General features: G+C 40.7%; 1 protein-coding gene across 5 annotated transcripts in view; it reads right to left on the bottom strand.

Annotated features, from left to right (window-relative positions):
* NCOR2 (nuclear receptor corepressor 2) overlaps positions 1-17,720 on the bottom strand; it is a 3,277,114-nt gene that overhangs the window by 2,930,184 nt on the left and 329,210 nt on the right. For all 5 annotated transcript variants that reach the window (XM_044068530.1, XM_044068534.1, XM_044068533.1 and 2 more), the window contains exon 2: positions 8,770-8,938. The gene's annotated coding sequence lies outside the window, so the exon portion shown is untranslated. The remainder of the gene's footprint in view (positions 1-8,769; positions 8,939-17,720) is intronic.

Here is a 17,720-nt window from a genome sequence, read left to right as displayed (position 1 = left end):
CATGCAAACCCAGCTCTGGACTTTGAGATGGTTTCAAGCTTGTAGTGTTTAGTGAACGTATGGACACAGGACCATGTAGCTGCCTCCAGAATGCAGCCAATGTTTAGACCTCTAAAAAATGCCCAGTAGCTCTGGCTTGATTAACCGAGAGTGACAACTAATAATTCCAAGACTTGGTAAAGCATTTTCAAGCAGCTGTTAGTACTCTGTCCTGTCCTTAATCTTCTTGTAATTGCCCAGACAACAGCAATTTTCATTATCCAAAAATGAGAGCATTTTACAATTTCTTCATGTACTTCTGTACTATAACTGATCTGCGCTTTTCATATGAAGATTTTCTAATTCTCTGAGAGTTTAAATTTATCTTAAAAATGAGAGCATTTAACAATTTCTTCACATACTTCTGCACTACAACTGATCTGCACTTTTCATATGAAGATTTTCTAATTCTCTGAGAGCTTAAATTTATCTTAAAAATAACTCCTTTGGAAAAGAGTTTGACTTTAGCTGTGTAGCTTATAGTCCTCTAACAAACTCAGAATGTAACAGTTTAGACAAAACTACAGAAACAGAGTGATCTCCCCTCTACCATTCAGATTGAGACAAAGTCTTCTCAGAAACAACACAAGACCCGAATAAGAAGAAAAATAATGGGACATCTGTAACCTGCAGTAGTACAATGAAAATGAAGAAACTGATGGGTTTTTTACAATAAAATACGGTTTGGTGACAGTACAACAAGAAAAAAAACAGTAAATCTAGAAGAGGATCACTAGACAGTAGAATTGTCATTTAAGGGGAACTATGCAAAAGGTTTCCTTCAGGAGCTACACTCACGTACTAAACACTGGGGGCAGTGGTCAACATCACTGAGCAGATGGTACTCATAAAAAGAAAAAAATAGTTGTTTATCCTCAATACGCAACGCCCTTTCTGAACTGTCTGTTAGTGATACAAAGAAGGGATTTCTGTATCTTAGTGAAGCTACATGTTACACTGTGTAGACCACTCAAAGTGGGCAGGTCTAGGCAGAGGCATCAGACTAAAAATGGTCCACTGGAGTTTAGCCAAGGAAACCTTACAGACAAAAGCAACCATGTGCCAAAATCCTTGAGGTCAAGGAGATGAAAAGGTCAGATGACTAACCAAAAAACAAACAAACAACAAACAAAAAAACGCATGTCACCATTTTACACTAAAACAACAGCAAGTTACAACCACTGCAAAACCCAATATTACAATAAGACTAAGGTTACCACCTCTACCTGTTTACATATGACAGTCCATATTTGGGCAGTTGCATCCAGTAAAAAAAAAAAAAGACAAATGTCTTGTGATTTGAAGGCAAAATGTATTTCCTCAGTTCCACTAGCAGTTACATAAAACAGTTATGTTGCATCTGAAACACATCAGTAAGATATGAGACAACATAAACAACTTAAAAAGTAAGCTTTTGTTTTGACAACAAAGTGAAGTTGAGTCCATTGCAATATTTGTGCCTATTTATTTGCCATGGAGAATTACATTTTCACATAAATCAAAAATCAAGTTGTTGCTGTTGTGTCTATGAATAAAAAACAAGCATAAGCCAAAGTAGCTGAAGACCTTCTCCCTGGATACCTTGGTAACCATTTACGACAAAAGATCAGTGCAACAAGCCATTAACTCCATGCTTTGGGGTTAAGAAATGCTTGAAAAACTCTGCTCATATAAACATGCATGTTTTTCAGTTTCTGCACATTTGCTATAAAGCTACTCCACATAATATGGTAACATACTTCTCAACTGTCCAGATTTTCACAGAGTGTTCGGATGTTTGTCTCATATTTCAGCTCTGCTCCTCATAAAATTTGTGGTTTTCCAGAAAAAAATTGAGGAATGAAGTCACTAAATAATGACAGATATTACAGGTTCACGCTTTAAATGCTTCAGAAAATGCACACTAATGCAAAACCTGTTGCTGTAAAGTACAGTTTTGTACCTACCATAAATGTAGATGTTCGAAGATCCACATTGCTGCAGTCCTTACATATGGGTAGTCCGCTGTCCTCGGTCGGCCCGAATACCAAAGTATTAGGCTGACGTCGGTCATGGGCGCTCAGAACTGACATCAGAGCGTCAGGGTATAAGAGCGCATGACTGACGTCATATCCTCAGTCTTTTCTTGCCCCAGATGTCAGAAGGCCCTAAAAAGAAAGGCCACAGCCAAAAACAGAATACTTCCCAAAAACAAAATATGTACAAATCATAGCTACCACCCAAACCATACAACCATTCCAAACTATAGAGGGAAGGAGGGAGGTTAATTGGACTGCAGCAATGTGGATCTTGAACATCTACATTTATGGTAGGTACAAAACTGTACTATGTTCTTCATCTCACATTGCTGCAGTCCTTACATATGGGTAGAATCCCAAAGCAGAGGTAAAGGGAGGTTGGCAAAATCATAAAGCATTAGGAGCTGCTAAAATGCCCTGTAATATTGCAGTGGCAAATCCAGCCCTAGATTTAGAATAAAGAGGAAGGTGGTAATGTTTAGAAAAAGTATGCACTGAACTCCAAGTAGCTGCTTCCAAAATATCTTTAGTAGCCACCCCCCTTAAAAAGGCTGTAGAGGTAGCAGTAGCCCTAGTGGAATGAGGCCTGATTCCAGCCGGAATCTCCTTACCATGATGGGAATAACAGAAAGCAATGCAAAACCAATCCACTTAGAAATAGTTTGTTTAGAAACAGGCTTTCCCTGAGAACCCAAGGCAAAAGAAACAAACAACTGCTGAGACTGTCTGAACCCTTTAGTTCTGCTCAAATAATAACGCAACTGCCTGTGAATATCCAAAGTGTGCAAAATCTTCTCCCCTTTATTTTGGGGATCTGCGTAAAAAGTAGGCAAATGAATAGTTTGGTTCAAGGCCACACTAGAAACCACCTTAGGCATAAAAGTAGGATTAGTACGTAAAGATACCCTATCCTTATGAAAAATTAGGAAAGGTTCAACTGCCATAAGGGCCTGTAATTCAGAAACCCTTCTTGCAGACGTGATGGCCAACAAAAAAGCAGTCTTCCAGGACAAAAACTTCAATTCGGCAGTAGCTGCAGGCTCAAAAGGAGGTAAAGTAAGTTTTTCCAACACAAAATTGAGATCCCAGGCAGTAATAGGAGCTCTACGTGGGGGTCTTATGTTCTTTGCCCCTCTAAGAAATTGCTTAAACAAAGGATGAGAGAACAAAGGAGGGTCACAGTCATAGTGAGCAGAAATGGCTGCAGCATGAACCTTTATAGAGGAGAAAGACAAACCCTTGTCTAATAAATCTGTAAGGTATTGAAGAGAAACACTTAAATCAGGCTTGGAAACATCAAAGTCCTTTGCTTTGCTCCAAACAAAAAACCTCCTCCATTTATCAGCGTAAACTTTCCTTGTACTAGGCCTTCTGGCCTCCAAAATAACATTCAAAACTTGTTGTGGAAGCTGAGACCCTCCAGGGTCTAGAACAGAATACGCCAGGCTGTTAGATGCAGGGACTGAATCCTGACATTGAGGAAATGATTGCCCTCCTGTGACAAAAGGTGCGGAATCGAAGGCAAAGGCCATGGAGGCTCCTGTACTAAACTTCTCAGCAGAGGGTACCAGTGCTGTCGAGGCCAATCTGGAGCTATCAGAATCATGGATGGCTTGTCTTGTCTGGCCTTCAAGAGTACCTTTGGGAGGAGAGGCAGAGGTGAAAAGGCATAGACGTGAAGATTGCTCCAACTGAATGATAGAGCATCCACCTTCCAAGCTGTGGGATGAAACATTTTTGTGCAAAACTTTGGCAACTGGAAATTTAGTGGAGAAGCGAACAGATCTATGTCTGGAGTTCCCATAACACTGTCAACCTTTGAAATACATGAGGATCCAATTTCCACTCGTGGGGATCCACTATCTGTCTGCTCAACACATCTGCTAAGGAGTTCTGTGCTCCTGGTAGAAACCTTGCCTGAAGATTGAGGTGTAAACTGAGAGCAGTCTCCCACAAAATCATCGCTTGTCTGCAAAGAGGGTACGAATGTGTTCCCCCTTGCTTGTTGATGTACCACATGACAGTTGTGTTGTCTGTTTGAATCAACACCTGCCCTGGGTGAAGTAAATCTTTGAAAGCCATCAATGCAAATTGGACTGCTAACATCTCCTTCAAGTTGATATGCAAATGCTGAAGTCTGGCAGGCCACGTGTCTTGAACCCATTTTCCATTGAGGTGTGCTCCCCAAGCCTTGTCCGAGGCATCTGTTGTTAGAATCTGACTCGTCTCTGGTCGGGTCACAGAGAGTCCCTTGTTTAGGTGACATTCCTGAGCCCACCACAAAAATTCCTTTTGAATGCAAGGTATTATTTGAATGACAGTGTCCAGATCTTGGCAGTGTTGAGTCCATACGTTCTTGAGATACCATTGGAGCTTCCTCATATGCAGTTTGGCATTGGGAAGCACCAGGATACAAGATGCCATGAACCCCAAGGCTTGAAGGACTGTCCTTGCAGTCAGCCTGGACCGTAGAGACAATTGATGGAAGTAAAGAGTAAGGTTCTTTTGCTTGTCCGGGGTCAAAAAAGCCATCTGGGAAGCTGTATTCAGTCTCACACCCAGAAAGCACATTTCCTGAGAGGGTACTAGACTGGACTTTGTTTCGTTCACAGAATACCCTAGGCACCTTAACACTGCCATCACATACTGTAGATGATGAAGAAGTTCGTACTTGTGTTGAGCAAGAATCAGGCAATCATCCAAATAAGGATAAATTTGTATTCCTCTCAACCTGAAGAAGGCTATCACTGGAGCCAGAACCTTTGTGAACACCCTGGGCGCAGTAGATAAGCCAAAGGGCAATGCAGAGAACTGATAATGTAAAGTCCCAGCCCAAAAACGCAGGTACTTCCTGCAACTGGGCCTGATAGGAACATGAAGATAAGCCTCTTTGAGATCCAGAGTTACCATCCAGTGATCTTTGCCCAACAGAGGTAAAAGCTGTTGCAACGTCAACATTTTGAACTTTGGAATGTCCAGGAATGTGTTGAGGATAGATAAATCCAAAATCGGTCTCCACGTGTTCCCTTTCTTTGGTACTAGGAACAGGCGAGAATAAAATCCTAGGCCCACTTCTGACAGAGGGACCGGCTGTATGGCTCCCATTTGAAGAAGTAAAGAAATCTGCTTGTAAGCCTCTACCCTTTGTTGAGGAGGAACGTCTGGCATACCTTTGAAAGGAGGCAATGTATGGAAATAAAACTTGTAACCTCGGTTTAAAATGTCCAATACCCATTTGTCCTGGGTGACTAAAAGCCAGTTTTGTTTGAAGAGTGCTAACTTTCCTCCCAAAGGAGCTGCCAGGCAAGAAGAATCTGGCAGCTGAAAATGCAGGTCATTGGGCCTGTTTACGAAAGGACTGGCCCCTGCCCTCACCTGAAGATTGTGCAGGTGAACTCCATGTTCTAGGCCTGAAAGTACTCTGAGCTCTGCCCCTACCACGTCTAGATCTACCTCTAGACTGAGAATCAGAAGAAGGATACGTCCACCCCTTAGTGGGCCAATTCCTACTAAACTTTGGAGGCTGCACCTGCAAGAAGTCTTTAACAGTCTGCATAAACTTAGCCTTGTCTTCCATCTTTTTCAAGACCGACTCCACAGGGGGACCAAATAAAACTTCAGACTGTAAAGGAGCATCCAAAATTCTAGTTTTAACATGCTCTGACAAATTCTGATCCTTAAGCCAGGCGTGCCTGAAGAACTGAACCAGTGGCAGCCACCCTGGAAGAAGCCTGTAAAGCATCAAAACCACACTGCAAAGAATGCTTACCCACCTGTTCAGAGACATGTACCAAATCCTGTAATTCCTTACACTCAATGCCCTCTGCCAAAGCATCCACTTTAGATTTTAGTTGAGTAAGGAGGAAATTCTGATACTTCAACATATGAAACTGGCAATTCAAATCCCTCATTGCTAAAGTAGAAGAGGTATACACCTTTTTACCCCATCTATCCAAAGCTCTAGCCTCTTTATCTATAGGAACTGGATTCTTTACAACAGGAGCCCTGACACCCTTAGGTCCCTGGCTAATAGTTTCTGGGTCTGCCCTAGGACTCTTATACAGATATTTATGAGCCTCAGGTACTCTGCAATACCTGTCCGGTTTAACTGGCGCAGGAGGCAAAGAATCTGGATTAAGGGAAGCCTCAGAGAAAACATCTTGCACAACATCCAAAACAGGAGGTATAGCCAAGGGCCTATGTTGTGGTAAAAACAAGAACTCCCTAAGCCTCTTCCGTGAATCAGAGAAATCCTGACCTTCCCATTTAAAATGCTCCCTCATAGAATGAAGTGTTTCTGAGAAGGAAAAATCTTCTGGAGGAGAAGCAGAAGGAGTGGAATCCTCTGCATCAGAATCAGAATAAATAGGAAAATCCTGAATGTCTTCAGCCGAAGACTCTGAATCATCTGAGGCCTGTTCCAAACTCTCCACCTCTGGCTCCACTCTGGGCCTCTTATCAGGAGGGGGCATAGAACCTCTTATCAAAGTAATTAAATCTTCTGCCATTTTAAGCATGTGCTTTTTAGACACAGAACCTGCAGAACTAGGACTGACACCAGGGAAAGGTAAACTAGCCCTGCCTTTGGAAGAAGCCTTAGAAACAGAAGGAGAAGGCCTAATCCCCTTAGGTAAGGAAGGGAGAACAGTAACCTGAGAGGCCCCCTCAGCCTGACCTGCCTCCTGAGAGGCCACATCTTGCAAAATCAAAGTCTCCTCCTGAGACTCAACTGAAACCTCGGCCGGATCCACAGATTCCCCCATAGTTCCTAAAGAGCCGGCGTCCGGAACGGACGACTCATCCTGTCTGGGTTTTAAAGATTTGTCTTTGCGCTTCTTCGCGGTAGCGGGCGTCGGAGGGTCCGACGGCATGTTATAATTACACCGCTTACCGAAGACTAGCCTAGCGCAACATAACCTACGCTTGATGGTGCGCTTATTAAACTTAGCACAAAAGCGACACCCGACTACGTCGTGCTCAGGTCCCAAACAAGGAATACAAACAGAATGATAATCCCTATGCGGTATCTGTTTCCCACAAGAAATAAAATTATTCACTTTTTCTGACATCCGGAAGTAACTGAGGCAAGAAAAAACAAAAATATTCCCCAACGGGGTACTTAGCCCAACTTGGATTCGGTCTGAAACTCAGAATACGAAAATTTCAGAACGCCGAACGGCACTTGCAACGCTGCTTCTGCATCGGACCATGCGGCAAAAAAGACTGAGGATATGACGTCAGTCATGCGCTCTTACACCCTGACGCTCTGATGTCAGTTCTGAGCGCCCATGACCGACGTCAGCCTAATACTTTGGTATTCGGGCCGACCGAGGACAGCGGACTACCCATATGTAAGGACTGCAGCAATGTGAGATGAAGAACATCAACTTTCTTTTTTATAATAGCAATAATTAAAATATGTCCTTATTTTTGGCTTCGGTCAGATTTTTTCGTGCCAAGAGGTTGAGAGATATGTACAGTACCAAAGCTTACTTAATTTAAACAGTGCACCACAATATGTAAAATATAGAACCAGCTTCTCAGGTGGAGTTTATCACAAGGCATTGCAAAAGGCATCAGACTCCTGAGACTGGCCACTGTCTATCATAACACCCCCTTCTGATGTATACTACTAACAATAGGAAACAGCGTTTTTAGTACATTTTATGTATTTTAATTAATTTAAATTAGGCTATTGTGCTAGAAATTCTCACTGATGACATCTACTGACAGCCAAGCAACAGAAAAAGTTTTAAAGCATACAACCATAGGTTACAGGTTTAAAACACTGTTAGGTGAACAGTTAAAATTTAACAGAATATAGGACGACAGTGCAACAACCTATGCATACTTATGTAATCTGGGGAGCTCAGTATTTCAGCTTTGTTTAACTCTGTTGCTAAATTTCTTCACATAGGATGATAAGTAGGAATTTATTGGCTGATAACACAGCAAACTTACGGAATGAGCCACCACAGTTTCAGCTATTTATATATAATTCTCTTTCAAGGAAATAGCTCCCCTATACTTTGCAGGCATGTATAAGCCCCTCACCAAAGAAAGCCATGCATGTTAATCTTGCGGATACTTCTAGATACAGAAATGTCCTTTCAAAGGCTTCCACTCTTTAACATTTTTGCAGCATACATCTCAACTGTCTGTGATGATAAAGGATATCCCTGATGTTGGCTCAAAATTTTGATGTATCCCTCCTAAAACTGGTGATATTGGGAGAAAAGGTGGTGGATTACGCTCAATAAATAATGACAACAATTAGAGTTACAGACTTCTTTTACTTCAGAAAATGCATGTTTTTTCACATTCTTCAAGTTTCACAACTTACTTTCTCCTATTTTGCCAACTTCTGAGATTAACAGTACATCCTTTAAAAACTGCCCTTGATTATTTCTGTATTTGCCCCTGATTCTGGGGGTAAGAGGTTGAGAACTATGCAGTGCAGTACAGTTTTAGAAAAAAAATACATATTTGCTGTGTCATTCACTCCAGTATGTACTGAGGATTAATTCTCAGACATGCCTGAAGCCCTCACTTTTTGACACAAATATATTTAGTTCTGAATAAGAAGCATACTCTGCTAAACTGTTACAATCCAGAAGAAATGGAAAAAGGCAAGCGGCAAATTTGTTACAATATGACAACTTGGTATTTGGCTTGACATTACTAGACAAAACAAATAAAACGTTCCTGTTACCTTGGATGTCTGCCTCCGACAGGCTGCTGTCTCTTCTTTGCTGGTGGTGGTACTGGTGGTGTGACTGTGAATAAAACAGCTCCTGTTCGTGATTAAGTACATTTGCCTCACATATGGTTACCACCTGTACATCATTCCTCAAGACTGTCCAGATTTGGGCAGCTGCATCCTGTAAAATATTAAAAATGCTAAATATTTAAGAGAATAAAAGAATTTTAAGTTTCCTATAAATAATGCAGAAAATGGTGATGCTAAATCTTAATTATCTTAATCTAATATAAATCAATAAAACATCAAAAATGCTGCAACACTGAATCTTTATGTTGGCAATAAAGTAAAAATAAACCTCTTTGCTAGTTGAGGGTGCAGTTTGTGTTACAAAGCTCTCATTTCAGCATGAAATGATCTACTTTGGACATCTAAAAAGGTGTTAATCCTTGGTTCACTCTGCGATCATCTCTAGGTGTTGTTATACTTAACGCAGTATTCCAGGTATGTTCACTTAGTCCTCTCTCTTCCTGCTGCCAACAACTTCACCTTCATTCTCTGATACCAAACTGACCTCAAAGAGCCCCATTACACCCAACCACACAGGCTACTGCTCCTCCTTTTACTCAGTGTCCGGACATGATATGAGACTGTAGTGTGCTGCTGCTATAAACTGTAGTTATTTGGCTAAAACCAGCTCAAAAAAAAAAAAAAAAAAAAACGTCATACTGAAAAGGAATGTCCCTGTGCAACAACATGCTTCATCCAGCCCGTGGTACTCATGCTAGTACAAAACACAAAATAGTGATTGGCTGGCTATTCATCCCCCCACAAAGAAGTCAATAACAACATTACATCAGGAATGAAAAACAAGAGAATGGGTTAGCAAATGAATTAGCAAAGTCTGCTATTAAGCACAAACACAAACTAAAATAAAATAAACAAAAATAGAATAAACAGGCAACGATCCACCAACAAAGAATTTAATAGCCTCTAGCACCTTCGCCACAAGACCTTCAAGGATTAACAGACATCACAAAACACATACATTTATATATAAAATCAATTATATAATTAACTAATTAAATAGTTATATCAAATACTTCTAATTAATTTCACAATTTAAACTTGCAGGCATCAAAGTATTACACTTTAAAGAAGTTGTTCCTTCAATGAAAAAGTGGTTTCTATTGTAAAATTATTTTTTTTCAAGAACAGTAGCTTGCAATAACATAAAATCACTGCTATGATGTTTCTCTTTAAAACGTACAGCCAGAGACTTTTCTAAATTTGGATTTTTAATGTCCCTAATGTGTTCCAGTAACCTTGCTTTAAACATCCTTTTTGTTTCCCCAATATAAAAAGTACAGTTTTGTACCTACCATAAATGTAGATGTCCGAACTGGATAGCATCTGCAGTCATAACAAATGGGTTGTCCTGTCGTCAGGCAGCCCTTCGGTCGGCCGGATTCCAAAGTCTGGGTCCGGCTTCGGCTGATGTCGCACTTCACCCGACGTCATCTCTGCTGGTCTTCGGGTATAAAGGCATCAGCCGACGCTATTTTCCTCAGTGTTTCTTGCCCCAGATGCCAATTGCCCTCTTGGAAAGCTAAATTTTGGATAAATGCCAATGTTTCCAAAATAGTAGAAGGCAAACACAAAAAATAAACATGTATGTACTTATATACAAACAAATACACCATAAGAGACTCCCCCCCCAGCTAGCTATTAGGAGGGTAAATACCCTAGGAGTACCACAGAGGGAAGGAGGGAGGTAATCCTGACTGCAGATGCTATCCAGTTCGACATCTACATTTATGGTAGGTACAAAACTGTACTATGTCCTTCATGGATGCATCTGCAGTCATAACAAATGGGTAGAATACCATAGCCAAACTAGGGGAGGAGGAATAAAAATTATGGTGTAGTCAGGATCCCTTGCAGTACAGCAGTGGCAAACCCTGCTCGGGATCTAGAATATAGAGGTAAATTATAATGCTTGGCAAATGTATGCACGGAGGTCAAAGTAGCCGCCTCAATAATGTCCTTGGTTGCCACTCCTCTTAAGAAAGCTGTGGTAGTGGCTGTAGCCCTTGTAGAATGAGGTCTTATGTTCTGTGGAATTGGTTTTCCATGGTAGGAGTAACAGAATCGTATGCAATTTCCTATCCATTTGGAGATTGTCTGTTTGGAAATTGCTTTTCCTTCCCTTTCTGTTGCATAGGCTACAAAGAGCTGGTCAGTTTTTCTGTTACCTTTGGTTCTGTCCAGGTAGTAGCGTAACTGTCTATGTACATCCAAGGTATGCATTATTCTTTCACCTCTGTTTTGTGGATTGAGAAAGAAGGTAGGTAGGTGGATTGCCTGGTTTAAAGACACTCTGGATACCACCTTAGGCATAAATGTAGGATTAGTTCTCATGGACACCCTATCTTGATGGAAGATTAGGAAGGGTTGCACTGCCATTAAGGCCTGTAGTTCCGAAACCCTCCTTGCTGAAGTAATAGCCAGTAGGAAAGCAGTTTTCCATGACAGGTGTTGTAGATCTGCTGTTGCTGCTGGTTCAAACGGAGGGAGTGTCAACTTTTCTAGTACAAAATTCAAGTCCCATGCTGGTAATGGTAATTCTTTAGGTACCACTGTAACTTTCTCATATGCAGTCTGGCATGTGGGACCAAGATTATGCATGGTGCCATGAAGCCCAAGGCCTGCAGAACTTTTCTTGCTGTTAGTTTGTTCTGCTTTGTTAATGCCAAGAAGTAAAGAGGGAGCTCTTTTTGTTTTTCTGCAGTTAGGAATGCCATCTGTTTTACTGTGTCCAATTCCGCGCCCAAGAAGGTTCTTGTCTGGGATGGTATCAGCCTTGACTTTTGTAAATTGACTGTGTATCCCAGGGCTTGAAGCAAGTAAATGACCCTTTGTAAATCTGTTATCAGCTTGCTTTTGTTGTCCGCTTGTAACAGGCAGTCGTCCAGGTATGGATAAATTTGGATTCCCTGTACTCTGCAGTGAGCGATTAATGATGCCAGGCATTTTGTGAATACTCTGGGCGCAGTAGATAAGCCAAAGGGCAATGCTGAGAATTGATAATGCTCTGATCCTGCAAGAAATCTGAGGTATCTTCTGCAATTTGGTCAAATGGGGACGTGCAGGTATGCCTCCTTGAGATCTAGAGTTACCAGCCAACACTCCTTGCCCAGCATGGGAAGAAGTTGCTGTAGGGTCAGCATTTTGAATTTTGGGACGATGATGTATGTGTTTAAGATGGACAGGTCGAGAATAGGTCTCCAGTTTTTCTCTTTTCTTGGTACTAGGAAGAGTCTGGAGTAGAATCCTTTGCCCTGTTCTGTTATTGGTACTCTTTCCACAGCTTTCATCTTTATTAATTCCGCTATCTGGTGCAGGGCTTCTATTTTTTGATTTGGGGGCAGGTTTGGCATTCCTCTTTTTACTGGTAAAGTGTGGAAGTGGAACCGGTAGCCTTGGTCTATGGTTTGCAAAATCCACTTGTCTTTTGTGATATAGTGCCAATTTTTCGAGAATAAGGCTAACTTTCCGCCTAATGGTGCTGCTTTTTGCTCCCTGGTAGGCGGAGTCAGAGCCAAGTCACTGTGATTGTCCTGTTGCAGTGGCAGTGGTTGTGTCTGTGCCTCGGTTATTGCCTTGCCACTGGCGTCCTCTGTAGGCACCTCCTCTGGATTGATTTCTGCCCCTAGAGCGTCTGTTCCTGCCCCTTTGTGATCTTGTGGAGTCAGGAAAGGACCAATTTTGGCAGGCCAGTTCCTGCTAAACCTTGGGGCTGAACCTGTAGGAAATCTTTAACTGTTTGTACAGATTTTGCCTTCTCTTCCATTTTCTTCATTACCTGCTGGGCAGGTTCCCCAAATAGACTGGCCTTATCCATAGGAGCATCCAATAGCTTAGCTTTAACATGATCCGGTAAGACCTGTTCTTTCAACCATGCATGCCTTCTTATTACTGTGCCAGTCATGGCTGATCTAAATGAAGCCTCCAGTGCATCATAGCCACATTTTAAAGAATGGTTACTAACCTGTTGGATGTTATTCACCATTTCTAATACATATTTCTTATCTACAGATTCATCAGAGGACAGCTTTTTAATTAACTGATCAAGCATAAACTCTTGGTATTGGATCATGTGAAACTGACAGTTTAAAGCTCTAGCTGAGAGAGTAGCAGAGGTGTAGACTTTTTTCCCCCATCTCTCTAAGGACCTGGATTCCCTTTCAGAGGGAATAAGGTTTTTTGCTGTGGTCGAGGCTACTGCCTTAGGCCCCTGGGATATAGTTTTGGGGTCTGCAAGTGGGGCCTTGTATAGGTGGTGATGAGTGTCTGGCACCCTGTAAAATCTATCTGGTTTGGCAGGGGCTGGAGGTAAAGAATCAGGTGCAGTGCAGACATCATTAAATGCATCGTCCACAACAGACAGGACAGGAGGTATAGCTAAGGGCCTATGTTGTGGTAAGTGCAGAAAAGTCCTAAGCCTTTTTCTTGAATCTGAGAAATCTTGTCCCTGCCATTGGAATTGTTCTCTCATGGCATGTAAGGTTTCCCCAAAGGAGAATTCCTCTGGTGGAGAGGCAGCTGGAATGGATTCTTCAGCATCTGAATCTTCATAATTGGAAAAAGGAGCCTCTGGCTAGTCTGTAATGTCTGAGTCATCCGCAGAATCATCAGAGGACACAGGCTCGGGGGGCTCTGCTCTAGGTCTCTTTTCTGGGGGCTGAGAGGCCCTGTCTGGGTGAGATCGGGATCCCCTTATTAAGGATATTAAATCTTCTGCCAGAGTAAGCATTTGTGAACTAGAAGTGGGCCTGAGTGAGGGTGGTTTAACAGGCACTGATTTAGCTGATTTGGCTGCTTTAGCCCTGGCAAAGGCCTTAATAGACATGGCTGCAGGAGGCCTAGCAGCACCACGTGCTGGGGTAGAGATAACCAAAGGGATGGTGTCTGATAAATCAGTAGGAACCACAGTTGTAGGCAAAATTTCTGAGGCTGATTCAGGTAAGGTAACAGGAGCCTCAGTAGTAGTCATGGATTCGCTGAAGATTGACCAGTTTTCTCGGTTTCAGCGAAACCGAGACACTCGCTTGCTTAACCGTGGTTTCGGCGAAACCGCGGACCGCGGTGTCGGTCTTTTCTTTGCGTTTTTAACAATTTGGGTAGTCGGAGGATCCGGCGGCATAATGTACACAAAATCTGAGCGAAAAACTGTTCAGCAAACTCCGACCGGCGCCTAAGCGTTCGTCGGTTGAAGGAAGCACAGGCCGCAGGCTGCTACGTCGTGGTCTGGGCCTAAGCAAGGCAAACGGTAAGAGTGGAAATCTTTATGAGGTATTTGTTTCCCACAAGTTAAACAGTTATTGACTTTTTCTGACATCGGCTGAGGCAAGAAAGAGTCCCCAACGGGGTACTTAGCTTTTAGAAGTCTTGAGTAGTATTCGGTAGTAGTAATCTCTGGATCTGACCGACCGGCACTTGCGAACAGCTTCTGCTTCGGGCGCCACGCGGCAAGAAAGACTGAGGAAAATGGCGTCGGCTGTTGCCTTTATACCCGAAGACCAGCAGAGATGACGTCGGGTGAAGTGCGACATCAGCCGAAGCCGGACCCAGACTTTGGAATCCGGCCGACCGAAGGGCTGCCTGACGACAGGACAACCCATTTGTTATGACTGCAGATGCATCCATGAAGGACATCAGGTTACATGGATACTGTGAAGCATTAGTGTTACGTGAAAACAATCATGCTGAGAAAAGCTTCATATTATTTATCATCTTAAAAGAACAAACTACATTACGACAAATTGCACAACTATTACATGGAAAAGTACCAGAAATAACTGGTTGTCTTACAATGTCAAAATTGAGGGAAATAAAAGTACTGTGGAAGAACATATCTTTAAGATTACGTCCACACTTATATGAGGCACAAAGAGACCCCCGAAATAGCTTGTCTAGTTCACTATTTCTTAGAAGAAAATGCCACTAGTATTTTAACCTAGTACTAATTTTGTCACTCAGAGCATTATAAGTTGTTACAAAACACATTTGTTCTTTCATGTCATCATATGACATATTAATATTTTTACTTAAATAATTACTCTTATGTGGCTGCTATTAGATGACTACCTTTGGTTGGTATGTGTGAGTTTCAAAGTTTGTGGACTAAGTGAGACATTTAATTTCAAGACCGTTATGGGAATAAGTGAGTAGTGGATTAACTGTACAATTTAAAAATTAATAATATATTAATTTAGGGTCAAAAACAATAGTGTGGTAGCTTACGTTGGGCAACCAAACCAAGTCTTGTTATTCATGAGGTACTCACCCAGCTTACAAACTAATGCTGTGAAACATGTTCGAACAGGCCCACACCATCTTGAAGGTCCATATGACCTTGCACCTACGGATGAAGTGGTTTTCTACAACCAAAATTACTCAAGTAAATCCTACTGAAATGAACAGACCAATGACAACAGCTATACTTGTTGGTTCCCGGTTTTTTACAACCAATCCAAAGTAGCAGGGACTCTACAGAAAAAGACACAATACTCTTTCTCAGAGTTCCTTTCTCTCTTTTTCTTAAGCCCCATATTAAAAGTCAAAAGCCAGCACTGCTCTAAATATGACATATATTTAGGAGCTAACAGTTTCTTTGGTACATTTGGTTCAAGTTTAATTATTAAAATGCTTACAAATCTATGCAATTTACAAGCAATAAAAAAACGAAAATAAAGTGGCAAACAAATAACCACTCATGTTAGGAGCAGAAAATTAAACCAACGGCAAAACAAAAATAATTATTCCATTAATAGATCATAACTCATAAAAAAAAATAAAATGACAGAAATTACAAGAGTTATGTCTAAGAAATAAACATCATTTGACATACTTATGTCAATTTATTTACTTCTGTATGCTGCCTGGTATATTTGAACTGGGATGATGACCTATTTTCAGTCGTGTCTCAGGAAGAAAAACTCCACATTATCAATAAATTTACAGTGTAACTACATCAAATTAGTATGAACATCAATTAGTACATTCTTGTTACATACAATTTGTACAAGTTACATGATATGTACAGATTAAACAGTAAAAATTATTTAATTAGTTGTTATAACTATTATTAGAATTATGAGGATGGAAAGGAAAGCCAATATTGGATGCACTTTGAGGAGAATCAGATGGAAGAACACAAAGATGAAGTAGTTTAGTTATATATCAGACAGAAAAGAAGGGGAAATAAAAGTGTATGGGGGAGAAGAAGACGATAAGGATAGAACCACATATATGATCACAGGTACAGTATACATGTTTAGGAAATGGTCCGAAAAAAGTCATTTGTAATTTCCTTTTTAAGTGTTATAAAAGAAAAAAAAACATCCACACAGATGTTAAGTATTTTCTTTTAATTTCTGGAGGAAGAGTTTTATTTCTGTTCTAAATTCAGTAGACACCAAGTTCCGCACATTTGTAACAAGAACAGTAAAGGGAGCCCATGTTGGTTATGATTTAACAGCTGAGTATTTAACTTAGATTCAGAGTTCAAAGTTTTCTGAAATGATTATATGCACTGATGACAGTACTAACTACTGCACATCCATTTGGTTTATTTGGTATGCTTTGAGTGGTTTTGAATTGTATCAGTGTTAAAATATTTTGGAATTCTAATCATTGTATTTTCTGAAGTGCCACACAGTGGTGTGATTTACTAGGTGGGTAGGTTTAGTGGCATATTTAATAATTTTGTTGTAACACTCCAAGATTATTTAGAGCTTTTTGGGGAATGTTATATAAAATGGAGGGGGGTGCATATAAGAAAGCTGGGAATAAAAAGGACAGTATGGATTTTGGCTATGCTTGAGGTGTTGAATGTGGATTTTGTATAATGCTCCAAGTTTTTTTAGCTGGTTTTCAGAAGGCAAATTATATTTGAAGTTGTTAATGGGTAAGAGTGTTAGATGAACACATCAATGTTCAATGCTCCATTTTTACCATCTGATGCATGTTCCTAATGGATATACTAAATAAAAGAGGGCCAAGGACAGATCACTGAGGGATGCTTATCACCAGTGGGAATGTGTGTTAAGTAAGTGTCTTTCTATTTTACTAATTGGCATCTCCTAGACTGGCAGTGTTTGAAATAATTTAAGTGAAATAAAATGACAAAAAGGAATGATTATTCAAACAATGATAGTAATCAATTGTCATAATTAATTTGGGCCTATATCACGTTGTTGAACTTTTAAAAGTTCGAACGTCATATGGTCGACACCATATGATCGAACTTTTAAAAGTTCAAACGTTTCAACGGAGATCTCTGTACAGTGCGGAATGGGAAGATTTCCCTTTCTGTTCTGTAGTCCGATCTCGGAGTTGGTATATTTAAAGAGCAGGGGGTGTGGGGGCACAGCCCCCCACGTGCTGGATGCAGGGGGGCTTAAACCGTTCAGGTAGGTTTTTTCTTTGGTTTATTTATTTATTTTTTTAATTACATTTTCGAACATTTAAAAGTTTGATCATATGGTGTCGACCATATGACCTTTGAACATTTAAAAGTTTTATTATGTAATATAAATGCAATTAATTCTGATGACCACTGTTTACAATTTAAATTAAATCTAAGGGAAAAAATTTGAATCCAAGCTAGCTAAATTGAACATTATTAATATTATTAATTATTAAAAAATTACGAAACAATACCCAAGTTTCCATACTGCTGAAAACAAAATATGCTGCAAGCGCAAAAAATGCAGAATATGCAAAAACAGAAGTAGGTAATCAAGTAATCCAGCAAGCAAACGTGAATTAGGTTTTAGTGAAGACAGTGTCAATCCAAAATTTGCAATAGTTATTGTGAAAGCATCCATAAAAACCCATTAGTGCAAAGCAACATCAACTCCTTGAAGCCATTTATGTCTCAAGTTGATAGATCAGCT

This window comes from Protopterus annectens, chromosome 4.part0 (genome assembly GCF_019279795.1).
Source record: "Protopterus annectens isolate FY-2018-M chromosome 4.part0, PAN1.0, whole genome shotgun sequence".
Taxonomy (NCBI): Eukaryota; Metazoa; Chordata; order Ceratodontiformes; family Protopteridae; genus Protopterus; species Protopterus annectens.
Note: the sequence above shows the minus strand (reverse complement) of the source record. Positions and strands in the feature narration are given on the sequence as shown.